Source organism: Nicotiana tomentosiformis, chromosome 1, assembly GCF_000390325.3.
Source record: "Nicotiana tomentosiformis chromosome 1, ASM39032v3, whole genome shotgun sequence".
In the NCBI taxonomy this organism is placed as follows: Eukaryota; Viridiplantae; Streptophyta; class Magnoliopsida; order Solanales; family Solanaceae; genus Nicotiana; species Nicotiana tomentosiformis.
Window position 1 is genome coordinate 142,057,716 of NC_090812.1, and position 18,774 is coordinate 142,076,489.

The window sequence follows — 18,774 nt, forward strand, 5'->3', positions numbered from 1 at the left end:
ACAGCATAAAGCTAGAACAAATAAATGTAAATCAAAGACTCATCACACCAAAAGCAAGAGAGAATAATTCATAACTTATCAGATACTACAAAGGTCCTCAACGAGCACCTTCAGATCAACAAGGCAGCTTCTCCAACTCCTTTTTAGGATGATTAGGTAATTCAGGAGCAGAATACGTCATGTATCTATAGAAACTTAAACCAAGGCAGAAGCTCAAAGCTAAAGCACCAACTAATAGTTCTTTGTTCAGCTCGTGAACAAGAACCAACATTGCTATTGCACCCAATGCATCTTTCCCTGTTATATCATACGCTGCGTGCAAGAAGTGGACAAATATATAGAAATATGTGGTGCAGCCTAGCAGTAGACCAAAATGACAATAATTGAACTCCAAAAGGTGACGCAAGGCTGCTGCAACTACCATAGGGATGGACTCGGCCATAAATTTCGCCTTCGCACCAATTAACCGGCAAGGTGACATCTCGCGACGCTAGTAACATACAGAGTACCACGAAAGTATATGAACCCCCAAGTAAACCATCACTAAAATTGTCATGTAATGTTAGAATATTGAAAAGGAAAAGATAGTGATGAAAAAAAGTTTCTGCTTTTTTTTCACCCCGTGCCTTTACATTCTTATTTACATAGTATATAAAAGAATATAAAAACAGCTACTCTATTCAATAAATGTACTATCCTTATTTGTGGGTCACGTGCTCACATGCACTAAAGTGAAAAGTGGACAATGTGGACAAAATGGACAGCTGTTTTGTATCAAAAGGAGATAAAGAGTTTTGGTCAATGTGACCAAGCTTTACTTCGTGCAGACCAAAGCTCCAATTTCTCTTTCCTTGTCTCTTCTTCTTCATCTCCAACTTTCTCGGTCACGGAGTCTTGTTTCAAACAACCAGCTCCAACACCCCCCCTCAAGTTGGAGGGGTGTGTAACCACACCCAACTTGCCAATAATGGAGTTGTGTGCCGGTCCTGCTAAGGGTTTAGTAAAAATGTCAGCCACCTGAGAACGTGAAGGAATGTAAGAAAGAGAGATGATTCCGGCCAGAAATTGTTGTCGGACAAAGTGACAATCTAACTCTACATGCTTGGTACGCTCGTGAAAAATTGGGTTTTTCGCGATTTGAATGGCGGCCTGACTGTCGGAGAAGAGATCTATTGGCAATGGAGGGAAAATCGAAAGATCAGTCAATAGACGAACTAACCAGGTAACCTCTGTTGTGACTCTCCGCATAGATCTATACTCTGCTTCAGCAGAGGATAATGACACTAAGGTTTGTTTCTTTGATTTTTAGGAGACGGGAGAACCCCCAAAGCTGATGAAGAACCTGCTAATGGACTTGCGAGATTTAGGACAAGATCCCCAATCAGAATCACAGAAAGCAAGGAGCTGATAATTAGGCTTTGAATTCAGAAAAAAGCCTTAATCCTGGGTCCTTGAGGAGATACCTGAGGCAATGAAATGCAACATCTAAATGGGGTTGACGGGGTGTTTGCATGAATTGGCTAAGATGTTGCACCGCAAAAGATAAGCCCGGCCTGGTGTGTGTTAGGAAATTCAACTTTCCTAACAACCGACGATAATAAGTGGGATCTTGGAGCAAAGTCCCTGCATCTGCTCGCAATTTCTGAGTAGGATTCAAGGGAGAAGAAACTGGGCGGATGCTCATGCAATCAAATTCAGACAAGAGATCTAAGGTAAAACTCCTTTGAGTCAAAATTATTCCATGTGCTTCCCTTATAATCTCAAATCCCAAAAAATAATGTGCATCCCCTAGGTCCTTTATTTTAAATTCAGAGTGAAGGAAAGATTTGAGGTTTGCCTGCTCAGTAGAGTCATCCCTTGTGATTAGAATATCATCAACGTAAACTGCAACTATGGTAATCCTTCTTGCTGATTGTTTAAAAAACAAGGAATAATCATTTAAAGAATGTGAATATCCTTTAAAATTTAGGGCTGCAGTGAGCCTTGCATACCACTGCCTTGAGGCTTGCCGCATTCCATATAGTGATTTTTTCAAAAGATAGACATGATTGGGTGAAGGTGGTGTTGTCCCTACTAAAAATTTCATAAACACTTCTTCTTGCAAATCCCCATGCAAGAAGGCATTATTCACATCTAGTTGTGACACCTTCCATCCCTTTTTCACTGCAATAACAAGTAAGCACCTAATTGTTGTCATTTTTACAACTGGGAAAAAAGTCTCAGTAAAGCTGTCCATTCTCTTTGAATATCTCCCCTAATAAACAAATGAGCTTTGAATCTTTCCAAATATCCATCAGACTTGTATTTCACTTTGTAGACCCATTTGCAAGGAAGAGCTTTCTTTCCACTAGGTAAAAGCACAACCTCTCAGGTTTTGTTAAGTTCTGGAGCTTCTAATTCTTTTTTCATTGCTTCCTGCCACCCTGGGTGTAAAGATGCATGTGAGTAAGAAGTAGGTTCAACAAGGTAGGAAGTAGAATTAAGTATAGACTGATTGATAGGAGAAAGAGTTGTGAAGGGTAGAACCATGGGCTGGATTGGTGCAGTGAAGCAAGAGTTTGTGAGGTATGTGAGAAAGACTGAGTTGCACACATATTCCTAGAGATATGAGGGTGGATTATATGTTCTAGTGGATTTCTTGACTTCGGGAAGGGATATAGGTAAGGGTGAATAAGGAAATGATCTAGGTTGGGAAATAGAACTTGTACCTGAGGTTAAAGGAAGAGTGCTAGAGTTGCTTGTGTTTGAAAAGGTAGGCAGTGAAGGTAAGGGTGAGCTAGGAATAACGGGCTCATCCTTTATGTGTTCTGATGATGAGTCTACATTATGTTCTAGGGATTATGTAACAGGAAAAAAAGAATCTGTAGGTGTAGTAGTAGAGGCAAAAGTGTACTGATTTTCATAGAAGTATACATCTCTAAATACACTTACTCTTCTTGTATCCAACTCTAGAACTTTATAACCTTTCTTCTCCAAGGGATAACCTAAGAACACACAGGGCTTTGCCCTTGGGTCAAACTTACCTCTTCCGCTAGTCAAAGTAGATACAAAGCAAAGACAACCAAAACACTTCAATAGTTCAGAAGAGGGTTTTTGTTTGAATAGAACAAAATAAGGTGTCCCTCCTTTAAGAACTCTAGAAGGTAACCTATTGATCAAATATGTTGCAGTTAGTACACATTCTCCCTAATAAGAAAGATGAAGCTTAGATTGAAACAACAAATCCCTTGCAATTTCCAGAAGATGTCTGTGCTTCCTCTCAACGACTCCATTCTGTTGAGGGGTTGCTAAACACGATGTTTGATGTAGCACTCCTTGAGAGGCTAAAAATGCTGCCTCCTGAGAACCTTTCCTAAGTTCAAAAGCATTATCTGTTCTTATTTTTTGTACCTTTACACCAAACTGTCTTTCCACCATTGTGAGAAAATTTTTAAGGAGTCCAAAAGCATTGCTTTTGGTGCTCATAAGGAAAGTCTAAACTGCCCTACTATAATCATCTACAACTGTCAAGAAATACTTAAAACCATTGTAAGTTGATTCCTTGTAAGGCCCCCAAACATCTACATAGATTAATTCAAACGCCCTTGTTGATTTAATTTGACTTAATGGAAAAGGAATTCTGGTTTGCCTAGCTTTAGGATAAATTTTACAGAAACAATCAGAGTTAGAAGGTAAAGAAATAAAACTATGATGTTTCATTGCTGAAAAGGGCAAATGCCCTAACCTAATGTGCCAAAGGCTTACATCTGAAACTGAGCTTGCAGATAAGATTGACAATTGACTAAAGACATTTTGATTTAAAACTGAAAGTGGTACCAAACTTGTGCTATTTCTAACTCTACTTGGTTCTAAAAGGTAGAGCCCATCCCTTGCCTTACCAAAAACTTGTGCCCTCTTCACTAAAAGCCCCTGCAACATACAGTTACTAGAGGTAAAAAGAGGATAGAATGAAATTGTAAACAAAACTTGTTAACAGATAATAGATTGTATCTGAAACTAAGTACATGTAATACATTTTCTAAAATGAAATGAGGAAGAATAGATATTCTTTCTATGTGAGTGACAATGACTTTGAAAGAATTAGGCAGATTTATGTTTAATGGAACTGGGAGAGGTGCCAAGGAAATAATGGCATTTGAGTCAAAACACATATGTTCAAATGCTCCAGAATCAATAATCCATGAACTAGAATTAAAAAGTGAAAGACAAGTTCCAGAATATCTAGCAATAGTACCAGCCACAGCATTTGCATTGATATTTGTTTCAGAATTTCCTGAATCTGCACCTTTAACCTGCTTGATTAGTTGTACCAGTTGTGAAAATTGATCATGTGAGAGGTGTTGATTGAGTACTTCATTTTGATTGCTGCTGTTCTGATCTGATTCCTCAATTTGAAATGCTCCATTGCTTCTGGCGTGAACTTGATTTCCCTTTGTGAATTCAAAGTCTTCTGGGAAACCTATAACTCTGTAGCAATCACTGACAGTATGACCTACTTTCTTGCAATGACTGCATGTTACATTAGGGTTAAACTTAGTTTTCTTTCCCTTGAAAGTTATGTTTCTTTGAGTAGAGTTAGTCACTTTTTGGATGTTGTTCCCAAACTTTTGATGTTGCATTTGGTTCCTTTGCATATGCCTTGCACTCCTTTGTGCAAAGTCGTTTTGATTTGTTGCCATGAAAGATGAAGAATCTGGGGAAATGAGTAGGTTAGAAAAAACTTCTTTCTGGCTTTCATCTTGCAATACTAGGGAATATGCATGGTTTATGCTTGGTAGGGGGTTCATCATTAGGATGGTTCCCCTTGCTTGGCCATAACTATCATTTAAACCCATAAGAAACTGAATAAGCCTTTCATCATCTAGTGACTTTTCCAATTTTTACTTCCCTTCACAGACACACAAACAACTGCACTTCACATCACAATTAAGTGAATCCAATTCATCCCATAAATGTTTGAGTTTTGTAAAGTAGCTTGCTATGTCACTAGTTCCCTGTACTAACCTTGATAATTCCTTCCTCAGGTGATAGAGCTTAGCTCCATTTGACTGACCAAACCTATGTTCAAGGCTGGTCCAGAGATCTTTAGCAGATTTAGAGTAAATGACACTGTCTCCTATGTCTTTGGGCAATGAGTTGAGCAACCAGGATGTTACCATGTCATTACACCTGCTCCAAGGCTGATAGTCTCTGGAAGTGAGAGCTGGAGCAGGGCAAGCACCATTGATGAATCCTATTTTGTTTTTAGCAGATAGTGCTATAAGCACAGACCTTCTCCATCCTTGGAATCCTTTTCCATCAAAAGCTGTGTTGACAAGAGACATTCCCGGTGCATCAGCAGAATGAAGAAAATATGCATGGTTTGAGTCGATGGTAGGGATTCCTCCAGTGGTGTTCAGAGCCACTGTGTTTGCAGTGTTATCCAACATTGTTTACAATTGATATGAAGATGAGGAAGACGACTGATGGATCGAGCTTTCACTGCTCTGATACCATGTAAGAATATTGAAAAAGAAAAGATAGTGATGAAAAAATGTTTCTGTTTTTTTTTTACCCCGTGCTTTTACATTCTTATTTACATAGTATATAAAAGTATATAAAAATAACTACTCTATTCAATAAATATACTATCCTTATTTGTGGGTCACGTGCTCACATGCACTAAAGTGAAAAGTGGACAATGTGGACAAAATGGACAGCTGCTTTGTATCAAAAGGAGATAAAGAGTTTTGGTCAATGTGACCAAGTGCTCCAATTTCTCTTTCCTTGTCTCTTCTTCTTCATCTCCAACTTTCTCGGTCATGGAGTCTTGTTTCAAACAACCAGCTCACATGTAAATAGGGTCGGAAAAATCCAGTAGAGTCATAAAGGACAGATACGTACACGACCACGGAACAAAAGTAGAAAGGTGCCACCACCGTTCATTACCGAAGAGATTAGCTGAAATAAACACCAGAGAAACAAATTTGGCATCTCAAATAAAGTTGCGAAAATGAACAAGCATAACTGGAGAGGACAACTTTTCACAAAAAACCACTTCAAGGTCTAAAGAGGAGAACAACCATGACACTGGCATGTATTGGCATGATGGGACTTTCAGACAATGAATGTGAAATGCATTGATCTTTTGCTGCTGATTTCTACTGAGTACATGATTCATTCCGCTTATTTAATTTGAAATGTTCCCTCGATAATGTTTCACTTTATGTATTATTATTCTTATCTTATTATATGAACTCTTGCCCAAAGACACTCACTGAATATCCAGTACTCAGACATACTATTGTTGTTTTTTATGGTATGTTAAGTGACATAGAAGAGCAGGTACATGAGGATCACGTGAATTAGGAGTACTTGCTGCCTTCAGATTCGTGCTTGTTCGTGGGACTCCGCCATTTATTAGTTCCGGGCTACGTCCCGAGTATAGATGATCTTTCATTATTCTTAGAAGCTCCATAGACATATGTTAGCACTGTGGGTAATATTGTCGTTTTGACTGGGTTAGTCTGCAGTGTCGGGTAGAATGCTATGCTTAGTTGATTTTGACCTTTTGATGACAAGTTAACTGGGATTATTATTCTATTTTGACTTAACTTGACCTTATTATTGCTTAATAATTTATTAAATGATTTGGGGACAATTATCATAATCTCTATCTTATAAGGTGCTTCTGGTGCGGTTCCTTAGCGTCGGATGACTGTTGCGCCAGGGTTGGGTTTGGGGCGTGACACTACTCGGGAATCATCTATGTAACTCTTATATTAGATTTACAAGTCTTATATTAGATTATTCATAGTATCTATTTTAAATTAAAGATAAAAGGAAAAGGATGTGTTCATTTCACCACTTCTAATAAAGTAAACAACTAGAAAAAAAAAATGGAAGCAAATAAAGTTTAGTAATTAGGGGCTAGCAACATCACAGAGATATAACTAGATAAAATATTCACAAGTCAGATAGAGATTTATGATCCGGAAGAACTTCAATCCCATAAGCAAAGGGGGGAAAGGCACCAATTTTTACCTTGAACACTAGAAAAGTTAATATTTCCATGCATAAATAAATTGACAGAGGCGATTAGCCTTAACAAACAAGTCCAAAATTGAAAGTCGGCGTCGCATGGGGAATTAGAAAGCAGTTGATGATACAGGAAAGTGTAATATATAAAAAGTTTCAACCAATGTTCGTTTAGGATTTAAAGACTGAGGAGAATTTGACGCTCTGAAAATTCAATATAAACTTGCAAAATTATGATTTAAAAAAGATATTATTGCAAAGGAAAAAATGAATTCTTCAAATACCTGGTCGAAACGATCCAAAGGAACAGGGGCAATTTTAGAAGACAAAGCGGAGATTAATTAGGGTAAAGAAAGAAAAGAAAAGAAAAGAAGGGAATTAATGAAGAAGAAGCGGGAGGTAATTTTTTGAAATTGGAAAGTTTATTAAGGTAAGATTATAAATAGGAGTAGGACCCACAGTTTAATTATAATCCTCTTTTCCTTAATTTGTACCTTTAAATTCATCCTCTTTAATTATCACTCGCTATTCATATAGTTGTCGCGCGCGAGTGTACAAAATATTTAATGATTGATTTGGTATGTTTACTTTTAAATTAGTAATCTAATATTCTGGATCAAGACCTTGATCTCCACGTGATGGACCCAAGTTTATTCATTTTTGGTTCTTCTATTAAATCCTAATTAATATTAGTGGTTCCATACCTTAACCTTTCATTAATTTTCAAACAGGCATATATGGCTTGAGGAGTTGAAGGAGAGAGCCTTTAAGGTGGAGAGACATGATTTCATTAGTAGAACCAATCAATTTCCCTCCTATGAAAACTGCTGGTACTATTTTAATTTCATTTCCTTCCCATCTGAGTCATGATCCAGTTCATGCACGTACGCATTCACCCCTAATTACTCTCGGAATAGAATACTCACTGCGTAGCACAAGCAGCACGTACTCTTGCTGAATATCATTACTCCATTTTCTGATGCCAATTTCTCTACTTTCTCTATTTCTCTTATCCTGAATTCCTTCTTTCCTCTACCTTGAACAAATTGAACTTTGATCCGATGACTAATTGTTTTACACAATAATATGTAAGGAGGACAGAAACTAAAAAGGAAGATTTACGTACTAGGGGTATATAATTTTTTTGAAGCTCTGAGTTTAGATGGAAATGGGGTTGTTCAGGTTCTACCCTATTTATAAGAAAGGGAAAAGGAATATATAGCGGTGATGAAATTTATAAAGTGGCATCCTTTTTAAAACCAGAAAAGAACAATATTCAAAAAGATAGTGAGATTTATTTAGGTACTGATCTGATCTTCCAAAGTAACTATTCAAACTTAAAACAGATACATATATTCCATCTGGTCATTCACCTTTAAACTCTATTTAATTTGTACTTAATAAAGTTCGAGGGATGGCCTGATATTCGTAGTCTGTGGGCCCATTAAGATAAAAACTTTATATTAGTTCACATTTAAGAATAAAATTTATGAGTAAAATGACAAATTTAAGTTAAATTATTTTTAATTTCAGGGATATATCATTTTTTTTTTGAAAATAAATTTCCAATAATGAAAAAATATCATATAAAGGAAGAGTACTTGATAGGAATAATATATACTCATGCACACTATAAATTTAAACTCCTAGATCGGTCTCCATCGGTATATTAGCATTGCTTGAGTAGGTTGCAACATTCTTTACTTAAACTATTTTTTTTTGTGTGTGTCTATATATACTCACGGAGTAAATTTTATATTATTAATTTTACTTATCATGAATGATTCATATAATTATTTGGAGTATCTTTTAGATAATGTAATCAGTGTAATAAATTATTTATTATATTTATAATAAACTTTTTAACACATATATGCTCTGGACAAACTAGAGCCATACAACACTAGAAACAAAATATGTACATATATGTCTGGTTTCTTTATATAGTCTTGGAGTTCTGCTTTTAGATCAAATATAAGATCTACTTTTCTTTACCTGATATTAGGGGCGGCTCAAGAAAAATTGTGGCATAAAGCCAAACTTTATTAAGAGGCTTTAAACTTTTAAAAAAAGTTCAAATATAATTTTTATTTTAATTCTATTTTGTCTAACTTTTTTAGATGTAAAATTATTAATGAAATATATATATATATATATATATATAAAATTTATTTTAATCGTTCTTTTATATTCGACAATATAAATAACATATTTAATCTTTTTTGACCACCCATGAAAGTATTAAAGTTTCAATAATAATCTTTTTTAAGTTGAGTAACCTTATTCATACTGACATATTTGAATTCTAATTTTAATGAAAAAAATTACATCTATGAAGTGAAAACACACAAAAAATGCAAAGCAAAGTTTCACTGCTTTAGTTAATTATTATTGTTACTGTGCTTGCTTGAAAACTTGAGAAATAGTAATGACAATGAATGTACAATTTAATTTATTCAGTGTCCTTGTATTTTATGGAATAAATAGCTTTGTACGAGAAAAAAATAAAAAAAAATACAAGTTTTATTATGAAAAAAGGAAAAGACAATATTAATGTCATACCATAAATTGACCAACATTCATTTTCAATCCTTGAGTAAATAGTTATCTATTCATCTCCTATAAGTATTTTATACTTTTTTATATTATATTATTCAATATTTTTGAAAGAAAATCAATCATAGAAAACATAATTTAGAAAATTGGCCCCAGAGAATTGGGGTGGCCTTACCTACTTGGCCCTTCAGCTGCCTTGCCTGATGTATTAGAATCACATTCATCGTTGTTAGAATTTGAAGCTTGTGAGTTTGAAATTTCAGTCGTTCTAAGTTTTTAAGTTCTAAATTAATAACTTGTATATAGTTAATAAATTTTTTAAACGAATACAAAATTTAATCCAAAGCTACCGAATTTAACTGAACTGTAACCGGTATTCTAGCTCCGGCCCTACTCATTTTTTTTATGTTGGACTACCTAATGTTAGACCCAATGTTATATTATTCATACTCCTAATGTTCAATATTCCTAAACATATGGAGAGTGCTAAGTCTCAATTCAGTTGATGGTATGTATATATTGGAGTATTCTTTATATGATGGTTAACCATCCTTACCACATCTTAAGCACATTAATACACGGTGTGGTAATCAGCGTGCATGTTACATTTTTATATGAAAATGAAACTATGCACATAAATTTTGGTAGATGCGGATGTTAATTGGAATTTAAGTTATATACGCTAATATTATAAAGCTTTTTACATAGTCAAGTCAATTTAACCGGTTGTTAATTTATTCTTCTTATTTTCGAGTTTTGGATTGTGGCGTATATAGGGTCAATTATTTATACACATTGTCATCTCTTACGATAGTTCATGCGTGTGATATTCCTATATGGACCATTTTAAGGTATATTTGATGAGAGTGAAACACAACAATGGTTTGAACCGTCGAGGATTTCTTGAAGATATTTCTTTAAAATTGTAATAGAATAAATGTTTTATCAATTATTTGAAGTAAACAAAAATAAAATTAACAACGATATTAAATTAATAGTATATTATACTAATACTAAGTTCAACTTATAAAATAGTAAGTAATTATGTCAATGATCTTTTTCATAAAGCATGAACATGGTTGTTTCTACATTTCCTAGCTACTAAATGAAAAATCACGGCATATCCTCTCACTTCTCTGTGATTGTAAAGGCAGACCTACGCATTAACTTTGGCAAATTTTTTAAATATATAAGTGTATATATGTTAAAAATGGTCATATATTTTGCGTGGAACTCTTAAGATTAAAAGTCCAATTGCGACACTGGCTCATGTGGAGTCCGAAACCCAAATATTGTCTAATTAGACTCAAGCGACCAAACTATGGCGGAAAAAAGAGGAGAGACAAAAATATGTATAACGCGGTAATTTAATGCGCTATGTACCTCTTTCTTTGTTTTTGAAATCCACATGACGCAGAAAAGGTAGATAAATTGAAACTAATGTACAAAACAAGAAGCAGAGTGTTGGGTGGTGCAATTAGAGGTTCAAGATAGAGCTAGTTAGGGCTTGAGGTCAAAGGTTCGATTCCTTCCACCAGCAATATTTTATTTTACTATTTCTTTTTCATTTTTTATTTTTTATTTTTTATTTCTTTTCATTATTTGGTTTAAGTATTTAGATATAAATAATTTAATATTTATAATTACATTTCAATGTAATTAAAATAATTTAATATTTATTAGAAAATTATGATTTTTGAATTCATTTAAAGTAAAAAAAAAAGAGAAGCCTTTTATTATTTCATTAAAATAATCTATCGATATTTTTAATAGTTGTTATTTTGTATTATATGTAAAACAAAATTATTTTATTCTCTTTTTATTTTCAAATTAGGATTATGAATTTAATTTTATAGTTACAATTTTCATAAGAGAATAAGATATACAGTTTAATCTATTGCCTGATTTTTATTTATTTTTTGATATTTTTCTTTTTAAATGTAATTATTAAAATTTTAGTTCTATTTACACCATATGAATTTTATTAATTTAAATTCTAATTATAAATATTATAAGTTTCCTATTATTAAATATAAACTAATTATAACTATTTAATCTTTAAAATTATAATCCAAGAATTATTATTAACTAAGTAATGGATTATGATTTTTATATTCTTATCAGGATAATTAATTAAATGATTGTTCATAAACTAAATGGTTATAATACATTTTAGTTTATGAAAATTTAGTTTAGAAAAATTAATTAAATGATTTTTCATAAATTAAATGGTTATATTCAGTTTAGTTTAGGATAATTCTTATTAGAAAAAAATTAGTCGATGTGCAACCATTTAATTAGTTTTCTTAATAAGAATATAAGAATTATATTCCATTACTTAACTAATAATAATCCTAATGGATTATAATTTTAAAAATTAAATGGTTATAATCAGTTTATGTTTAATAATAAGAGAAACCTATTCTTATTTAAAAAATTTAAATGGATAATACAATTACAATATCCAAGGAATAAAAGGAGACATAAAAAATATAATTAGAATTTTGATTTATAAAATTCATATAGTGTAAATATAATAAAAATTTAATAATTAAATTTAAAAAGAAAAATATTTAAAAAGTAATTATAAATATTAAAGCATTTATATCTATATACTTAAACCAATTAATGAAAAGAAATAAAAAATAAAAAAGAAATAGAAAAATAAAATATTGTTGGTGAAAGGAATCAAACCTTTGGCATCAAGCCCAAACCAGCTCTATATTGAACCTTTAACCATTGCACCACCCAGCACTGTGCTTGTCGTTTAGTACATTAGTTTTAATTTATCTGTCTTTTCTGCGCCATGTGGATTTCAGGAACAAAGAAAGAGATACGTTAACGTCCGTTAAAGAAAGGGAGATAGCGCATTAAATTATCGCATTATACATATTGTTGTCTCTCCTCTTTTTTTCGGCATAGTTTGGTCGCTTGAGTCTAATTAGACAATATTTGGGTTCCGAACTCGCTCATGTGCCCCGCGGCCTACCACCTTTAAATCCTGGATAAGTCTATGACGATAAGTAGACATTATGTCACTTTCGAAAAGTTTTACTCAAATCCTAGAAATATATTCTATTTTGGAGGGAGTGAATTTGTGAGATTCATATATGCAAGAAGTAAAGAACTGGGAATCTGTCAATACACGGAGTTGAGTGATGGTTAAGTATCTTTTTGGAGAGTGAAGATAGCTGAGAAATTGTAGAGAAATGGAAAACGAAGGAAATGGGGATAAGGAAATACCGCGGTTTTGGTTTAAAAATATTTTCTCTGCATGTCGTTGCTTCTAGTATAGGCGACCTGATGTTTTTATTTTTAAAAAAGCTATATACATCGCATATAAAGCAAGCCCTTCTTACTCTTATTATAACTTCTACTAGTATTAGTGATCGGAGTAAAATCAAATTTTCTCTTTAATTAAAGGTTAAATGGAGAAATTTTATTTTATGTTTCACATGCCACAATCATACTCATAAGAGGCTCTTTATTATTTGACAATTGGACTTGTGGGTCCCATCTGTTCACTTTAAAGATAAAGCTAAAAAAGTGTAACGACCCGGCCAGTCGTTTTAAAAGTTGTAGCCCCATTCCCCTATTTACTGCTCATTCTATACTTTATAACTGATATATGACTCGCCCGAGTAATTGATTTAAGTCCGGTGAGGTTTTGGAATGAATTGGAACATTTAGTTCCAAGTTTTAAAGTTTAAGTTCAAATAGTGACCGGTTGCCGACTTATGTGCATATGACCCCAGAATAAAATTTTGATGATTTCAAAAGCTCCGTATGGTGATTTTGGGCTTAGGTGTGTTCTGAATTTTAATTGGAACTCCGTAGTTAAATTAGGCTTGAAATGGCTAAAATAGGAAATTTAAGTTTGGAAGTTTGACCGAGGAGTTGACTTTTTGATATCGAGATCGGAATCCAGTTTTGAAATTTTTCATAATTTCGTTATGTCATTTATGACTTGTGTGCAAAATTTGAGGCCAATCGGACTTGATTTGATAGGTTTCGGTATCAAATGTAGAAGTTGGAAATTCTTAAGTTTCATTAAGCTTGAATTAGGGTGTGAATTACGATTTTGGCGTTGTTTGATGTGATTTGAGGTTTCAAATAAGTTCGTATGATGTTTTAGGACTTGTTGGTGTATTTGGTTGAGGTCCCGAGGGCCAAGGGTGAGTTTCGAATAGTTAACGGATCAAAAGTTGGATTTAAACAGTTGCTGCAAACGCTGCTGCAATTTTCTTCCGCTAGAAATGCAGAAATCGAAGCCCAAAAATCGATCCAAGGATCGAAGCCCGGGAATCGATCCCAGGATCAAAGACCAAAAATCGAGCCAGGGTCAAAGGCCAGAGTCGATGGCCAGGATCGAAGCCAGGCCGAGGCTCAGGATCGAGGGCCATAATCGAAGGCTCAGGATCGAGGGCCATGATCGAGGCTTAGGATCGAGGCAGGACCGAGGGCTGCTTGGACGAAATTATAAAACGGGAACGTCGCCCTATTTGTCATTTTTGACGAATTGGAGCTTAAGGAGAGGCGATTTTTGATAGATTTTCAAGGAAAATAATTTGGTCAATATACACGAATACACAATTGTTTTCACCATTTAATTAGTGTATTGAGATGGAAATTTAGAAAATTTTTAGAAATTTCATAGAAATGAATTTTTGAGATTTCGGTGTCGATTCAGAGTCGGATTTGAGTGAAACTGGTATGGTTGGACTCATAATTGAATGGGTTGTCGGTTTTTGTGAGTTTCGCCGGATTCCGAGATGTGAGCCCCACGAGCAATTTTTGAGTTAATTTCAGATTTTTATTGAAAAAGGTAGTATTTTCTTATGAAATTAATTCCTATAATTTTGTTGACTGTATCAAATTATTATGACTAAATTCGAGTCAATCGGAGTCAGAAAATCGAGGAAAAGGCATACTACTTGATTAAATTAGAGCAAGTCGAGGTAAGTGACTTGTCTAACCTTGTGTGGGAAAAATTTCCCTAGGATTGGTATTGATGTGATAATTGTAATGTGTTGAAAATTGTGTACATAAGGTGACGAGTGTGTACACCGGCTAAATGTGGAAGATTATATTTTTAAATTGTGTAGATCACTGTTGCATATTAAATAAATTATTTTATTTTGTTATATTCTTCATCATTGATCTGATTTTTATACTTTAAATTTGCTTAACCTTTTTCTGCTAATTGTTTTACCTGTTTAGTTAAAACTTGATTTCTTTTATTCTGTGCATTATTTGAAGGTTTAAATTTCTTAAATTTAAATATTATTAATATGATGTATTTGATATTCTAAATGTGGTACAGAGGCAACATATTAAAAATTTTGAAATATTATTTTTGTTGAGTTATTTATTCCCGAATATTTTTGTGAGATTTTTGTACTCATTGTGATTGAGGCGTGAGCTCCCTCTTGTGAAAAATATTGTTGATATTGTTTATTTTGACAAATTGAAATATTTGAGCACTTGAGGTGCAGATTGTGATATTTTGTGATATCGATACGCATGTGATGAGATAAGGGTGGCTTGATTCGCGTGACTAGTAGGGGAGCTACTAGAAATCATGTGGTATGATAAGAGTGGCTGAAACACGGGATGCTATTTCGAAAAAAATATTTTTCTTTAAAATTAAATGTGAAGGCTCCCGCGGTGATATAAGAAAATGAGATATTGTGAATTTATTTATGATTTGGGACGACGAGGCGGTACCTCGGGAGTGCCCTTGTTGATATTGATTTATGGCCACAGTTGCCTTTGATTATTGTTGTAATTTTCTTAAAGTTGAAAAGAATTCTGTTTTGTTTCCACGAGGTATTATTTGCCATTATTTTGCGTAGTTAATTGGTGACATACTACTTACTTGATTTATTTCCAATATTATTTCATTTTTATTATATTGTTAAACATTTCACCTTGTATTTTATTATTCCAGTAGGGCCTGACCTGACCTTGTCACTACTCTACCGAGGTTAGGCTTGGCACTTACTGAGTACCGTTGTGGTGTACTCATACTACGCTTCTGCATATTTTTTTGTGCAGATCCGGGTACATCCTACCAGTCCAAACATCAGTGAGCTACCTGTGTACGGAGACTTCGAGGTATATGTGCCAGCGTCCGCAGACTCTGGAGTCCCCTTCTATCATTATTATGTTGCTTCCTTGTTTTCCTTAGACCCTGATATATATAGATATATTGAGGATAAATTTTTAGAAGTTTGTGAATTATTTCTACCGGGTTTTGGGAGTTGTAATTATGTAAATTGCAGATTTATTTATTTCATATTTCAATTGTTATTCCGCATTGATAGGTTTACCTATTCTTAGAGACTAGGTTGCATCACGACATCCTACAAAGGGAATTTAGGGTCGTGACAAGTTGGTATCAGAGCTCTAGGTTCATAGGTGTTATAGTCACAAACAGATTTAGTAGAGTCTCGCGGATTGGTACAGAGACGTCTGTACTTATCTTCGGGTGGCTATGGAACTGTTAGGAAATATTCACTTCTTTGATTCCATATCGTGCGCATTTGTTGACTTATAAAATTTTAAACCATTGTCTTTCTATTCTCTTACAGATGGTGAGGACACGCACAACTGGATCCGATGATCAGACACTCGTGCCCCATGTTGGAGCTGCAAGAGGCCGGGGCCGGGGCCGGGGCAAAGGTCGTGCCAGAGGCCGAGGAAGACCACGTGGTGCGACCAGAGCACCTGCTCATGCTGCTGCAGCAGAGCCACCAGTAGCTCCAGTTGGAGAGCAGGCACCTGAGATGCCTATTACTACTCATGCACTTCAGGAGACCTTTGCCCAGGTTTTAAGCATGTTTGGCACTCTAGCTCAGACAGGGTTGATCCCACTTGCTCCTGCCACATCTTAGGCTGGGGGAGGAGCACAGAATCCCGCCGCCCCTACTCCCGATCCACGGGCCTAAGTTGACCATGTCCCATAGGTTATAGCAGTGCAGCTAGTTGTCCCAGTTCAGCCTGAGGTTAAGACGTCAGTTTCAGAGGGGGAGCAGCTCAGGCTCGAGAGGTACAAGAATTATCACCCTCTCACATTCATCAGTTTGGCTTTAGAGGATGCTCAGGATTTTCTAGAGTAATGTCACTGTATCCTCCGTACTATGGGTATTGTGGATTCTAGTGGGGTTTCTTTCACGGCATTCCATCTTAGATGAGCGTCCTACTAGTGGTGGCGAGCATATGAGTTGGATAGTTCGGCTGAGGCAACTTTACTTAGTTGGACTCAATTTTCAGATATGTTCTTAATGGAATATGTTCCTCAGAGTCTTAGAGATGCATGGCACGCAGAGTTTGAGCAGCTGCGCCATGGTTCTATGACCGTGACAAAATATGCGCTCCGATTAGTGTGATTTGGCTAGGCATGCACTAGCCTTAGTTGCTACCATTCGAGAGCGGGTTCGCAGATTTATTGAGGGTCTCCACCCTAGTATCAGATTCAGTATGGCCAGAGAGCTAGAGATAGACATCATATATCAACAGGCGGTGTCAATTTCTAGGAGATTGGAAGGTATGCCGATCCGGGAGAGAGAAGAGAGGGAAGCTAAGAGACCCCGAGATTCTGGCACATATAATAATTCTCGTGCCCCAACTGCAGCCCATCATGGTAGAGGCTATGTGAGTTGTCCTATTCATTCAGCACTTCCAGCTTCCAGTGGTATTCCGGCTACTCCCAGACCTCAGGTTCCATATTATGCACCGCTAGTGTCTTTTGTACCTCATGTACGGGGTGCCTTCAGCGCGCAGTCTAGTCGATCAGGCCCGAGCCAGTCCCAGCAGCCATGCCCTTTGAGGGCTTATTTTGAGTGTGGTGGCACTCGTCATATCATGAGGGATTGCCCCAGACTTAGGAGGGGTGCACCTCCACAGGCTTTTCAGGCCCCACCTATTCCACAGGGCCCTTAGACTTCTCAGGCCATGATTACTGCACCAGTTGCCACTCCACCTGCACAACCAGCTAGAGGTGGAGGTCGGACAGGTAAAGGTCACCCTAGAGGGGGAGGTCAGGCCAGATATTATGCCCTTCCTTCTAGGATAGAGGACGTTGCATCAGATTCTATTATCACAAATATTATTCCGGTATATCATAGAGATGCATTAGTCTTATTTAATCTAGGATCCACTTATTCTTATGTGTCATCTTATTTTGCCCTGTATTTGGGTGTATCCCGTGATTCCTTGAGTTCTTCTGTTTATGTATCTACACCTGTGGGTAAATCTATTATTGTGGACCGCGTGTATCGATCGTGTTTAATTGTTATCAGTGGTATTGAGACCAAAGTTGATTTAATATTGCTTAGTATGGTGGATTTCGATATTATTTTGGGCATGGACTGGTTGTCGCCCTATCACGCTATCCTTGATTGTTACGCCAAGACGGTGATGTTGGCTATGCCAGGTCTACCGTGGCTAGAGTGGAGAGGTACCTTGGATCATGTTCCTAGCAAGGTTGTTTCATTTCTTAAGGCTCAACGAATGGTTGAGAAGGGGTGTGATACGTATCTGGCCTATGTGAGGGATCTTAGTGTTGATACTCCTACTGTGGAGTCAGTTCCTATAGTAAGGGATTTTCCTGATGTATTTCCAGCGAATCTTCAGGGTATGCCACCCGACCGGGATATTGACTTTGGTATTGATTTGTTACCGGGAACTCAACCCATTTCTATTCCACCATATCGTATGGCCCCAGCAGAGTTGAAAGAATTAAAGGAATAGTTACAGGAGTAGCTTGATAAGGGCTTCATTCGGCCTAGTGTATCGCCTTGGGGTGCTCCTATCTTATTTGTGAAGAAAGAAGGATGGTTCTATGCGGATGTGTATTGATTATCGCCAGCTGAACAAGGTTACAATAAAGAACAGGTATCCGGTTTAACGTATTGATGACCTATTTGATCAGCTTCAGGGTGCCAGAGTGTTCTCTAAGATCGACTTGCGTTCAGGCTATCATCAGTTGAAGATTCGGAAATCAGATATCCCGAAGACTGCTTTTAGGACTCGGTATGGTCATTATGAATTCCTTGTAATGTCATTTGGGCTAACCAACGCCCAGCAATATTTATTCACTTAATGAACAATGTATTTCAGCCCTATATTGACTCCTTCGTCATTGTATTTATTGACGACATTCTGGTGTATTCCCGGAGTCAGAAGGATCATGAGCAA

At 35.8% G+C, this 18,774-nt stretch overlaps 1 long non-coding RNA gene and 1 pseudogene across 1 annotated transcript; one reads left to right on the plus strand and one right to left on the minus strand.

The window, feature by feature from the left end:
- The first annotated feature begins 851 nt into the window (after nucleotides 1-851).
- On the plus strand, nucleotides 852-6,248 carry LOC138903565 (uncharacterized). The gene is made up of 3 exons (XR_011412841.1): nucleotides 852-1,222; nucleotides 1,310-1,712; nucleotides 5,025-6,248. It is a non-coding gene; the product is annotated as an uncharacterized lncRNA (long non-coding RNA).
- A 568-nt stretch (nucleotides 6,249-6,816) lies between these two features.
- On the minus strand, nucleotides 6,817-8,135 carry LOC117277127 (glutaredoxin-C13-like; annotated as a pseudogene).
- Nucleotides 8,136-18,774: the final 10,639 nt, after the last annotated feature.